Below are 14,779 nucleotides of genomic sequence, written 5' to 3'. Positions count from 1 at the left end.
TTGTTTCACATATATTCTTCAGTTAGCATTCTGAATGTAAATAAGATCCTAGTAATTAAATGCATTCATGAAATTTAAAAAGGAGAACAAAAGATAATTTTTGCTGCTTTAAAATTTCCTACCAAGAAGCAAAACTATAGGTATATGAGTTTCTCCTGGCAACTTTGGTAGCAAAGACTATTCTTGGTAGTTCCATATCTAGTTTCTTTCTTCATGGACAAAAGGAAAGTATGGGAGCCGAGCTAGAGAAGCCGTCTATTCCATTTTCTTTTTGTTGAATTGTAATTGTGGCAGGTTTTTTTTTGTCTCCAATTTAATAATTATAAGAGTGGCTTATTAAGTATCGTTTCCTAGAGCCTCAAAGATTGTATATATCTTATATTAACAGCATTGTCCTCAACTACTGAGAGTATTTGCTCTTTTCCAAACTCAGTTTTGAATGTCACAGCACTGGAGTCAAAAAAAGATGGCAGACACTTGAGGAAGGAAATCAACTTGACTATTTGAATGGCTTATCACTCAAGGCAGTTATTATCTGGTTACTAATGGAAAATGGAACACTATGAGAACATGGCATGTGATGACAAAATAGTTACTTAAATTTTATTCTGTGGTCATCTGGAATAGAATCAGTCAAGATAACTCTTTGAAAGACCAAATGTCAAATGTCTGCTTCAATACAACATATTGATGGAGAAAATTGTGCATGGGCTGTCTCCTCCCTTTATGAGAAAGATTAAAGAAAGAAAACGCAAGTGCGAGATTTTAAATTAGTGGCTCAAAGCACAGAGAACTGGAGAGTTTCAACCATCCAAAATAATATCTTATTTCTTATAATTATAGGGCTGTTTTCATAAAATATCGGATTCAAAGTCTGAGAATGTAGGCTGCTAAAATACCATATAAAATTAATTCACATTCTTGCCATGGCCAGTTACTTAAAATTAGGAAATTTATGGGATAAAGTAGGACTGTGAGAATTGAAATGAGAAATTATGGATGAATTTGGATGACTGTGACTATAATTATATGATAAACTTCCCTGATGGTCTAGTTTTGACTTAGTTAAAAACCATGTAGTGACTGATCCTAGGCCAGTTACCTTGCAAGGGGACATCAAGTAACCTCATGTTGCACCTCAGCGATTCCAATTGCCATCACATCTGTAAGTGGACTCAGATCTCAACGTACCCTCAGACAGTGTAATGTTCTACCTGAGATGAGAAGCCTCACATGCCACAGATATCGTAGCCTTACTCTGACTACACATCAGAAGAAATCTATTCAATTGTACAAATTGCCTTTGTTTCTTAGAACCATAATGAAAAAAAAATGCATACATTTAAATACAGCCCAATATACCCGACCAAAGATTCTGGACCCAACGAACTAAATTGAGCATCTTCAGGAGATTCTGAAGTTTGCTGAGGTGATTGACTGAAATTTGGACTCACTGGGGTTTCAATACCAGATATTCTTTCCATCTTACAATATACAAATGCAAAAGATGAATAAAATGGAAATGTTCAAGTAGATTATCATATAAGATCAGCTTCCCTTCATCTTAACTACATCTCACAGAAGATCCTAGCCACTTACTTCAACAAGGTGGTGAAAAATAAACTGGAAAAACATCCTTAAAAAGGCTCGTATTGGCTATACTTGCAGCCTGTGAAAGACACAAGAGGAGAGATGGAACCCCAAAGCAGGAAAAGCGAAAGGGGCATATAATCACTAGACACTTTACTTATCAGTAGGGCTGATTAAAGTTACCAGAATTGTTTGATATGGTAAGATTTCTGGTTAATTTCTCATGAGGTTCCAAAGAGTAAACTACACTTCCCAAATCCTATTTGATGTGTGTGTGTGTGTGTGTGTGTGTGTGTGTGTGTATACACACATGTGTGAATATATATATATATACACACATGTGTGTATATATATATATATATACACACACACATCAAATAGGATGATATATATACGCGTGTATATATATATATACATATATATGTGTGTGTGTGTATATATATATGTATATGTATATATATGTATATATATATATATATATATATATATATGGAAGAAATAACTCTAAATTAGTGTATAAGGATTAGTTCATAAGGATGAAAAGAACTAGGACTCTTCAAAAAAGGTTTCATGACAATGCCACAGGATATACTGTGTTTTCTTTCTACCTTTTGCCAAAGATATGCAGGACCAGTTCTGAGGATAGACTATATAGGGAAAGGAACATAATGAGATGTTTGTGCAGTTACTGATCACTGACTTTCAGTCATCATTAACCCCTGGAGGCACAGAATGCTGCTAGCATTTCATACGTCTGAGTGAAAGCCTGGGGAAGTCGTGTGATAAATGCAATGTTGGACAATTTCCATCTCACAGTGAGTCTAATACATCCACGAGGTCATCCTATGGTTATTTCAACAGATCCAGAATCATAAAGAGGCCAAATCAGTAGATCTCAAAATCGTATCTGTGTTCCCTTATTTAAAAGTTTTTAAAACAAAACATTTAATTTGTATATACATATTTATTGCATTGGCACTTGCACTGATGATACAAAAGCAATAGTCTGCTGGCACTTTAGTTAAAATCAAGATTATAGATAGATGATATAGATGAAATATAGATATAGATAGCTATAAATATAATGTATATTACTCAACCATAAAAAGGTTGAGATCTTGCCATTCACAACAAAATGGACGGACCTAGAAGGTATTATGTTAAGTGAAGTAAGTCAGAAAAAGAAAGACAAATATGATTCCATTGATACGTGCAATCTAAAAAACAAAACAAATGAATAAAAAAAAAACAGAAAACAGAATCAAACCAACAAATACAGAGAACAAACTGATAGTAGCCAGGGGAAGGGGGCTGGGGATATAGGCAAAATGAGTGAAAGGCAGTGGGAGATAGAGGCTTCCTGTTATGGAATTAGTAAGTTATGGATATAAAAGTCACAATAAACAGAATATAATCAATGATACTGTAACAGTGTTGTATGGTGACAGTTGATGACTACAGTTTTGCTGAGCACAGCATCACATAGAGTTGTTCAATCACTGTGTTGTACACCTGGAACTAATTTAAGATTGTATGTCAACTACATGCAAAATTTATTTTAATTTTCACTTAAAAGAAAGACTGGCGTCTTAACAGTGGTAAAGACTCAGTCATTTTAAAGATACATCCTTGATAATGTATCTTTTCAAAACAAAACAAAACAAAAGCCTTTGTTGCCAGTGATAAACTTCTAGTTTTCAAATAGAAAATTATAATTTTAGAAAGTTTGTATCTGTTACCATTGAGCTTGACAGTTTCCCAATACATACTTTTCAAATAAGGCTTGTCATGATATTTATGAATGAGATTTTTGATATTACATAATAAAATGTGCCAACATGTGAATGGTCTGCATAATACCATGAATCAATATAACCAAGTGATCAATGCATGATGTTACAAAGTCATGCAGACATAAAAGATCCATTCAAAGTGCAAATGGGCTTATGTAACAGAGTTTGAAGTTTATTGATAAGGTTTCAAATTCTGCATTGCAACTGACCTTTAAGAAACTACCGCTTTTCAAGTTTTTTTGTAATATCAAAGAAGAATAGCCATAATTATCTGAAATGTTATTAAAGTCTGCCTCTATTTTCTAACTACATATCTTTGTAAGACCAAGTACTCTTCACGCACTTTAACTTAAAAAACATACAACAATCGATTATAAGGATTCAACTTTGTCCTATGAATCCAGACATTAGACTGGCTACAAAACTGTAAAGTAATTACGCTTTTCTCACTTTTTTTTTGAAAACATAGTGATACTTTCATAAAATTATGTATGACAAATTGTCCTCTATGGTTTATTATTGTTATTTTAAAGTGAATCAATAAATACATATTCAGCAAACTTCTCATAATATAGAACGCAGTATTTAGCTATAGATTTTACCCATATAAACAAAAGCTCTTTGAGATTTTCAGTAACCTTTCAGAGAATCAAGTAACCCTGATACCAAAAATTTTGAGAACTATTCAACTAAATAAACTAATCAACTAAAATTCCTGACAAGCATGATGTCACAATATGGCAGAGTAGGTGGTTCCCAACTTCAATACTACTTACAGACAGATCAGCTCTCCACTACCCATACACAGGATGTCTTTGTGAAAATCCCAGAAACAAGAAATAATGCTGAAGCAACGTCCTGGATCATAGACACTGAGAAATGGAAACCTTCATTAGAAGGAAAAAAGAAGCAGTTTCACCTTGAACACATTCCCCTGCCCAGGATGGCACAGCACCACTCTGAGAATACCTCCCTGTGCTTATGGGTTCTATAGTCAGGGGAGAGCCCCAAGTGGACTTCCACTATCCCCAGCATTAGAGGACACTTCCTGTGAGGCCCACATAGGTCTTGCCTCACAGGGGTCACCAGGGGAATCAGAGGGTCTAGATGACAGGAGATCAGCTAGAGGTACAGAAGGAGGTGGAGCTCGCAGCAAGCAACATGCAGACCTTGGCAGACCACATTTCTGCCGGCAGCAGTGCCCAAGCAGAGAGCCCCTCCAGGGGTTCTCCCCATTTGCAGAGCCAACCTAGTGACTCTATCTAGCCAAGAAGCATGACTGGCAATTCTGCCCAGTGGCACAGCTAGTCAATGGGCTGTTCCAGATAAGGAACAAATCCTATAGCCTGCCTGGACAGGGAGCCCATCAAAATCCTGTAGCAGCCCATCCTACAAACCTACATGGGCAGACAGACAAGATAGAAACCCCCCCCCCCCCCAGCTATGGAGCATAATCTCTGGCCCTACCTCACTAGTGATCCTGATCAGTCAGTGACCTCCAATGAACTTGAGCAGTCACAGACACCCATCTACTATACCACCTAGCCACAGGGCATAGCCGAAGGCCCTGGCTGATTGCTGAACACAACCTGCCTGTGGACTGACCTAAGCAAGAGCATAACCCAGTGGCTTCATCCAATCACACAGCATAACCTGTTGCCTTACCCGACCAAGAAACCCCAACAGCAACCTTGCCCAACAGCAGACCATAGCCTCCAGCCCCACCCAACTACCAAGAAGAGCTGTCAGCCACACCTGACCAGGCTGCCTGGCCAGTGATGTCTCCAACAAATAGCCTAGCTTGTGGCCCTACCCAACATTGAGGTAACCTATGGCCCCATCTGAACACAGAGGATGGCCTGAGAATGCACCTGATCATAAAGCCCTGCCTTTGGCCCTGCAAATGTGGATTCCAGCCAGCAGCACCATCCATTTGGGGAGCACAGCCTGACTTTCAAGTTTCCAAAAGTCAAAGACAAAATTTTGAGGCAGCAAGAGAACAGACTTGTCACGTACAAGTGAGCCCACATAAGATGATCAGTGGTTTTCTCAACAGAAACCTAACAGGCCAAGAGAGAGTGGAATGATATATTCAAATACTGGGAGAAACCTGTCAACCAAGAATACTGACCTGGCAAAGTTGTCCTTCATAAGTGAAAAGGAGATAAATCCTTTCTCAAAAAAGCTTCAGGAGTTCATCATCACTAACCTGCCTTTCAAGAAATGCTAAGGGAGTTCTTCAAGCTGAAAGGAAACTAAATAACCACGAATAAACCTATGAATATGTAAAACTCTGTGATAAAGGTACCTACATAATCAAAGTAAGATCCTCTAATATTGTCATGATGATACACAAATCACTTTCAACTCTAATTTAAGAGTTAAAGGACAATGTATTAAAAATAGCTATAACCAGGGTATAGATTCATAGTATAATACAGATGTAAATTGTGACATCAATAACCTAAAATGTGAGTGGGGAGAGGTAAGCAGTTTCTGTATGTGGAGGTAAAGTTGTTACCACCTTAAAATAGGATATTATAACTATAAGAGATTTTATGTAAACTTCATGTTAACTTCAAAGAAAAACCTGTAGTAGATACACAAAAGATTAAGATAAAGGAATCAATGCATACAGCCACAGCACTTGACATCACAAAGTAAGACAGAAAGAGAGGGGAAAAGGGAGCAAGAGATCTCCTAGTCAGAAAGCCATTAACTAAATGGCAATAGAAGTTTTTATCAATAATTTTCTTAAATATAAATGGCTTTTATGTTCCAAACAAAAGACACGGACTGGCTGAATAAAAAATACGAGATCCCATGATATGCTGCCCACGAAAATCTCACTTTAGCTTTAAGGACACACAGGCTGAAAAGGAAAGGATGGAAAAGATATTCTAAGCAAATGGTAACCAGAAGAGTCCAGGGGTGGCTATACTTATAACTGACAATATAGACTTTATGTTAGAAATGGTCACAAGAGGGCACCTGGGTGGCTCAATCAGTTATGCATTCGACTTTGGCTCAAGTCATGATGTCACAGTTTGTGAGTTTGAGCCTTGCACTGGGCTCTGTGCTGACAGCTCAGATCCTCTATCCTCCTCTCTGTCAGATCCTCTGCACCCCTCTCTCTCTGCCGCTTCCCTATTTTTCCTTCTCTCTCTGTCTCCCCAAAATAAACAAACATTAAAAATTTTAAAAAGAAATGGTAACAAGACAAAAAAAAAGTCACATAATGACAAAGAGGTCATTCACCAACATATAATAATGATAGTTATTTAAGCATCCAACACTGGCACACGTACATATGCAAAGCAAATACTAAACACAGTAAAAGGAGGAAATAAACAGCAGTACAGTAGGGGACTTAATACCCCACTCTCAACAACAGATAAATCATCCAGACAGAAAATCAATAAAGAAAGAGTAGATTTCAAAAACACTATAGAGCAAATGGACCTAACAGATATAGATTTGAGATACAGATTAGATGTAGATACAGATATATAGATATGGACATGTTAGATAAACAGAACATTCCATCCAACAGCACCAGAATACATTCTCTTTAAATATGCAAGAGACATTCGCCAGTATAGATTAGACCTTACGCCATGGAACAAGTCTTAACAAACCAAAGAAGTTTGAGATGGTATCGAGTATCTTTTCTAACCACAATACCAGGAGAAAAAACTGAAAAATTCACAATCTTGGAGAAATTAAACAACATACTCTTGAGTAACAATGGATGGAGGAAGGAATCAAAATGGAAATAAAAAAATATCTAGAGACAAAAATGGAAACACAAAATGCCAAAGTGTATGGGATGTAGCAAAAGCAGTTCTAAGAGGAAAGTTATAGCTTTAAAAATGGCTACATTAAGAAAAAAGGTCTCAAATAAACAACCAAATATTACATCTCAAGGAGCCTGAAAAGAACAAAGCACAGAATTAGCAAAGGTAACACAAAAAAATAAATATAAGATTACAGGAGAAATAAATGGAATAAAAATTTGAAAAATAGTTGAAAACATCAATTAAACTAGAGGTGTTTTTTGTGCAAAGATAAAATTGACAAACCTAAACTGAATTAACCAAGAAATATGATAGAGGACTCAAATATAATCTAAATGAAAAAACAGGCTTTACAACTAATATCACAGAAATATACAGGGTCAGAAGATACTAGTATAAACAATTATACAGCCCAGAGAAAATGTATATATTCTCCTGGCTAAGGGGGACACCATCATTTTGAAGACTTTTGTGTTGGTTCGCTTTTTGCAGATCAGAGATGATATGTGAATGTTGCAATGGCATTTTATATTCCATAATCTCAAGAAAAACTATGTGATCCTGGAGGAGCAAAAGCTAAGTTTTTGCTAACTATCTGAAAACAGAGACGCACAGTTACTACAGCAAACCGTGGGATTGAAGCAGAGACACTAAGCACTATTTTATGAGACCTCTGGTGATGGTTCATTAATCACAGAGTCCCTAAAAATGAAATTGATAGGCACCCTGTTAAAGTGCTGCTTGACATGTACTGGAGGACAAAAATTAAGCATCATAACTCAATTCGCACTAGTGAAATTCCTGATTTTTTTTTCAGTTTCTAGAACTAAGCTGGTTCCCAGACCTGTATCCCCTGACTAAAGTAAGACTATGTCTTTTTGAGGAAAGACCCTGTTTTAGAGTCATATTTGTATTCCATGAATCTTTCTTCAAGTGTTCTATATTTTTCAGAGGACAGTAAACTTGGAATAGATAAATAGCTATTCCTTTTGGAGTCAGTAGATACTAGCACTTACAATGACCCTAAGAGACTCAACAGGTCACGGAGTTCCATGAGTGAGAATGCAGACTTCAAGAGGTTAGGGGTTAATATGGCCAACTAACAGTACTTCCAGTGATACCATGGATGCCCTGGTAATCCTTAGACTCAATTCAGGGGCACCAGAGTAGTAAAGGCTATATGTAAGTCCAGTAACTAAAACCCCTACCCTATTACAGGATCTACATGGCCCAGACTAGTTGATACATAAAAATAACCATCACACAAAGGAATAGCAGAGGTACAAGAACACAAGAGCAAATATACAGAATTTCTCCATAGCCCTACTACAGCACCCTTCATTGCTTTGATAATAGACTGAAGTAATATTGACTCCAGGGTGAAAATTCCACAATTAGAAGAATCATTAAACCTGTGAGAGATGAAAAGGTACGATTCCTATCTTCGTCCATTTAATTTAGCTAATTGCTCTCTAAAAGAGTCTTTTGTGCGGTGAAAATGACAATCAATTCTTACAACCATAAACACATGCTGATGCCAATCAACTATAATTCAGTGTCTTTTACCTCTCTTGGAGTAAATCCACACAATCCTGGAGTGCTACTTTTAACTCACTAAGTGAAATCCAAAGCAGTTTACATCCACAAAATCAACACTACCCTTTATTAACTTACCTTTACTCCGTTGCAGCATACTTCAGAGAAATTTTATTTATGTCTTTGTCATCTTAGTTTATGCTTTCCCAAAAGAGATCAAGAATTTGGGTTTAGTGCTTATTTGGCAGGTTATTCCAGGACTGTGAATCAGCTGAAGGCAGAGACTGTGCCTGAGTTTTAATATCCAGAGCAAAAAACTTTATTTGGTACTTAGCAGACATTCAATAAATGTTCTTACAATATGGGACTAAATAGTGAATTTCACAGAAAAGAGAGGAGACTGCTAACTCAGTGTAAGTTCCTCGTAACTCTATCTGTTTGTCAGGGTGTTAAAATTTCAAGAAGTAGAGAGGTCCTCAGAAAGATGGAGACTGAAAACAATTTCTAGGATTTTGCTTCAATTGCGCGAAAGAAAAATTATGTAACTGCCTAGACAGGTTTCAAGAATTTCCTGAAATACTACGGTAGGCCACAAACTCTTAATTTACGTAATAAATACTTTAACATTAGAATATGTATATGTACATATGTGATATATACCCATACGGTGTATGCATAATTTATATATAGTAAAAACTTGAATTATATATATAGTATAGTGTGTATATATACAGACATATAGCTGAAAAAATATTAAAATTTATTTATTTTAAGTAACCCTATTTTTTAGGTTTTCCTCCAACATTCAGGGTCTGTTTTTTGTTGTTTTTTTTTTTTAGGTTTAATTAGAGATATGCTTGACATACATTTTTAGTTATGTTCAATTTATCCTCTTCACCCATTAGTAAAACACATAATGTGGTGTGTGTGCGTATGTGTGTGTGTATATATGCGTGTGTGTATATATATATGAAATTGAACAAAATCAGACTTACAGTTTGAATTTTATTATAAAATACCACATTACTTTCCTGAAAATTTATTACTAAATATAGTATAACGTATTTTATAAAAGTATGATAATAACTAAAACAATTGTTCAGAGCATTAAGAAACCTTCTATCAAAATTCTTTTCCAAGGGTCATCTTCTAAGATGGCTGAATAGGAGGACACTGAAGTCAAGAGACCACATCAAAGTAGGTAGGAATGGCAAGACACAGTCTGGGACCAAAACAGGACCATGGCCACCCACAGTGGGGAGGGAGCCGGTGGTGCAGATAAGAGCAAAACACAGACTTTTATACCTGGGAGTCAATGAACAGGGAGGATGAATCCCCAAAACAGTTGTCTTTAAAATTAGAGGGGCCACATTTCTTGAGTTCTTAAAACCAGAGGGACTTAAAGCCCCTATTTCTTCTTGCTTTAGTTTTGGTAGGTTGTATGTCTCTAGAATTATCCATTTCTTCGAAGTTGTCCATTTGTTGGCATATAAGTTTTCATAATATTTTGTTACAATTGTTTGTATTATTGTGGTGTTGGTTGTATATCCTCCTCTCTCATTGTGATTTTGTTTATTTGGGTCTTCTCTCTCTCTCTCTCTCTCTCTCTCTCTCTCTCTCTCGTGTGTGGCACCCACTTTTATTTATTTACTCTTTTTTCTTATGGTCTGGATAGAGTTTTATCAATTTTGTTGATCTTTCAAAGAACCAGTTCTGGTTCCATTGATTTGCACTATTGTTTTTTGTTTGTTTGTTTTGTTTTAGTTTCTATATCACTTACCCGCTCTAATCATTATCATTTCCTTCCTCCTACTGGTTTTTCTAGCTCCTTTAAGTGTAAGGTTAGCTTTTTTTGCTTGAACTTTTTCTATATCTTTACCTAGATCTATGTATCTGTTAGATCGATTTGCTCTATAGTGTTTTTTGCAATCTACTCTTTTATTATCAATTTTCTGTCTGGATGATTTATCTGTTTGTTCAGAGCAGGGTATTAAGTCCCCTACTGTACTTCTGTTTATTTCTCCTTTTAGTATGTTTAGCATTTGCTTTGCATATGTAGGTGTGCCAGTGGTGGTGACTAAATAATACAATTATTGTATCTTGGTGAATTGACTCCTTTATCATTACATAACATATACCATTGTGGTTAGAAAAGGTATTTAATATCATCTCAGACTTATTTCGTTTCTTAAGACTTGTTCCATGGCCTAAGATATGATCTATATTGAAGAATTTCTTGCATGCTTGAGGAGAATATATTCTGGTGTTGTTGGACGGAATGTCCATGGATACACACACACACACACACACACATATATGATATATATCCATATCCATATCTGTATATCTGTATCTACATCCCTATCTGTCCATATCTATATCTATCTATACCTGTATCTATTTAATGATAAAGTCAGGACTAGATGGCTTCACAGGAGAATTCCACAAAACATTTAAAGAAGAGTTAATACCTACTCTTCTCAAACTATTCCAAAAAATAGAATGAAGGAAAACTTCCAAATTCATTCTATGAGACCGGTATCACCCTGATAAAGAAAACCAGATAAAGAAACTACAAAAGAGAGAGATAGAGAGAGAGAGAGAGAGAGAGAGAGAACACACACTACAGGCCAATATCTCTCATGAATATAGATGTAAAAATCATTCATCATAACCAAGTGGAATTTATTCCTGGAATGCAAGTGTGGTTCAACATTAGCAAAATGATCAATATGAATATCACATCAATAAAAGAAAGGATAAAAACCATATGACCATTTCAATAGATGCAGAAAAAGCATTCAACAATGTACAACATCCATTCTTGATAAAAATCTTCTGCAAAATGGGTCTAGAGGAAACATACTACAACATAAAAAGGCCTTGTATGAAAAACCCACAGCAAACATCATACTCAATGGGAAAAAACCAAGAGCTCTTCCCCTAAGATCAGGAATAAGACAGGATGTCCCCTCTCACCACTTTTATTCCACATAGTACCAAGAGCCCTAGCCAAAGCCATCAGACAACACAAAAAGTAAAATGCATCCAAATCATCAAGGAAGAATTCACACTTTCACTGTTTGCAGATGAAATGATACTCTATCTAGAAAACCCAGAGACTGCACCAAACAGCTACTGTAACAGATAAATTCAGTGAAGTGGTAAGATACAAAATCAACATACAGAAATGCATTCCTGTACACTAATGTAGCAACAGAAAGTGAAATTAACAATCCCATTTACAACTACATCAAAAACAATAAAATACCCAGGAATAAACTGAACCAAAGAGATGAAAGACATGTACTCTGAAAACTATAAAACACTGATGAAAGAAATTCATGGTGATGCAAAGAAATGGAAAGTCATTTCATGTTCATGGGTTGAGAGAACAAGTATTGTGAAAATGTCTATACCACCCAAAACAAATTACGGATTTAATGCAGTCCCTATCTAAATACCAACCTCATTTTTCAAAGAACTAGAAAAACGTTCCTAAAACATGAATGGACCACAAAGGACTCTGAATAGCCAAATTAATCTTGAAAACAAAAACAAAACGGGAGGTAGCACAATCTCAGAGTTTAAGTCACATTACAAAGTGGTAGTAATTAAAACAGCACGGTACTGGCATGAAAAAACAGACACATAGATCAATGGAATAGAGCAAAAACCAGGAATAAACCCACAATTATATGATCAATCTTCAGGAAAGGAGAAATGAACATACAATGGGAAAAAGAGTTTCTTCAACAAATGGTGTTGGGAAAACTGGACAACTACATACAAAAGAATGAAACTGGACCACTTCCATTCACCATACATAAAAATAAACTCAAAATGAATTAAAGACCTAAATATGAGACCTGAAACCATAACAATACTTGAGAGCATAGGAAGTAATTTCTCTAATATCAGCCATAGCAACATTTTCCTAGATATGTCTCCCAAGACAAGGGAAATAAAAATCAAAAATAAACTATTGGGACCACATCAAAATAAAAAAAACTTCTGCACAGCAAAGTAAACAATCAACAGAACTAAAAAAAAAACAAAAAACAAAAAACAAAAACCTTAGTGAGAGAAGATATTTACTAATGACATATCTGATAAAGGATTAGTATAAAAAACTTATAAACACCAAAAACCAAATAATCCAATTAAATGAGAAGACATGAACAGACATTTCCCCAAGAAGACATCTAGATGGCCAACAGACACATGAAAAGATGCTCAACATCACTCACCATCAGGGAATGAAAATCAAAAGTATGATGAGCTATCACCTCACACCAGTCAGAATGGCTAAAATCAGAAACACAAGAAACCACAAGTGTTGGCGAGGATGTGGAGAAAAAGGACCCCTCATGCACTGTTGGTAGGAATGCAAATGGTGCAGCCACTGTGGAAAAACAGTTTGGAGGTTCCTCAAAAATTAAAAATAGAACTATCCCACAAACCAGTAATCACACTACTGGTATTTACCTAAAGGATATAAAAACGCTAACACAAAGGGATACACGCACCCCTATGTTTATAGCAGCATTATTTACAATAGCCAAACTATGGAAGCAGCCCAAGTGCCCATCAATTGATGAATGGCTAAAGAAGATGTGTACACATGCACACACACACACACACACACACAGAATGAAATCCATGGATGGAGCTACAGAGTACAATGTTAAAGTGAAATAAAGAAAGGCAAATACCATATGCTCTCACTCATATGTGGAATTTAAGAACAAAACAAAGGAGCAAAGGAAAAAGAGAGAAAGATACAAACCAAGAAACTTAACTATATAGAAGAACTGATGGTTACCAGAGGGGAAGGGTGGGGGATTGGGTGAAACAGGTGATGGGGATTAAAAAGTACACTTATCATAAGAAAAATAAATAATGAAAAAAATTCTTTTCCATCCTGAATGAACTCACTTCCAAATAATTTGTGTTGCTTTCAGATGTATATAACTAAATGTAAGTAATTACTTCAGTAATGTTTTCACATAAGTAGAGATCATACTTAAATTATAAAACAATGATATTTTTCAAAGGTTTAGGTTTTGAAGAAGAATGAATTGAAAAAACTTCAGGAATATGCTTTCATTACAAATGTGAAAAAATCCAATTCTCTTACTTAGTAAACAATGCCCTTCTTAACTCAAAATTTAGAAAGTTTCAAAGCTCTTAATAATTGAAAATTATCTTAAGACACTAAAAAACTTTAGTTCCAATAGAAATATCGTTATAATGCTGCTACATAACAATAAAAATAAATGTTTATTGCTTATGCTTCTGAAGTCAGCTGGGATCAGTAGAAGACTCTGATCATCTTGTCTGGATTGAATGGTTAGTGAGTGATCTATACTGGCTTTGCCTCAGACCAAAATGGCAGCTCCCCTCAATTTGTATTTCATCCTCCATTAGATTCTGATAGTGTCTTAATCTGCATTCTCCAGAAAAACAGAACCTACAGTGTGTGTGTGTGTGTGTGTGTGTGTGTGTGTGTGTGTGCGCACGCACACACACATACACACACAGGCTGAAGACCCTGGAAAGCCTGTGTTCCGTTCAAGTCCAAAGGCAGTCCACTACAGACAGAAGAACCAATGTTGCAGATTAAGTTCAAGGCAATCTGGTAGAGAATTCTTCCTTGCATGGAGACAACAGCTGTTTCAGTTCTATTTAGGTCTTTAACTGATTGGATGAAGTCTGTTTGCATTATGAAGAACAATCTTCTTTACTAAAAGTCCACTGATTTAGATGTTAATGTTATCCAAAAACACCCTCACAGAAAGACTCTGAGTAACGTTTGACAAGATATCTGGGTACTAGGTGGCCCAGACTAGTCGATATATAAGATTAACCATCACACATAGGAATAGCAGAGGCACGGAAACACAAGAGAAAATACGCACAATTGTTTTGAGCATAGGCTCAGAACAAGCATAACACCATTTCTGTGACAATCTGTGGGATCAAGTAAGTCACTAGGCCAGCCCAAGTTTAAAGAATGGGGAATGAGACACCACCTCTTCAGGGTGATGAATTGTGGAGTCA

This window comes from Lynx canadensis, chromosome A1, assembly GCF_007474595.2.
Source record: "Lynx canadensis isolate LIC74 chromosome A1, mLynCan4.pri.v2, whole genome shotgun sequence".
Lineage (NCBI taxonomy): Eukaryota > Metazoa > Chordata > Mammalia > Carnivora > Felidae > Lynx > Lynx canadensis.
This window is presented reverse-complemented; position numbering follows the sequence as displayed.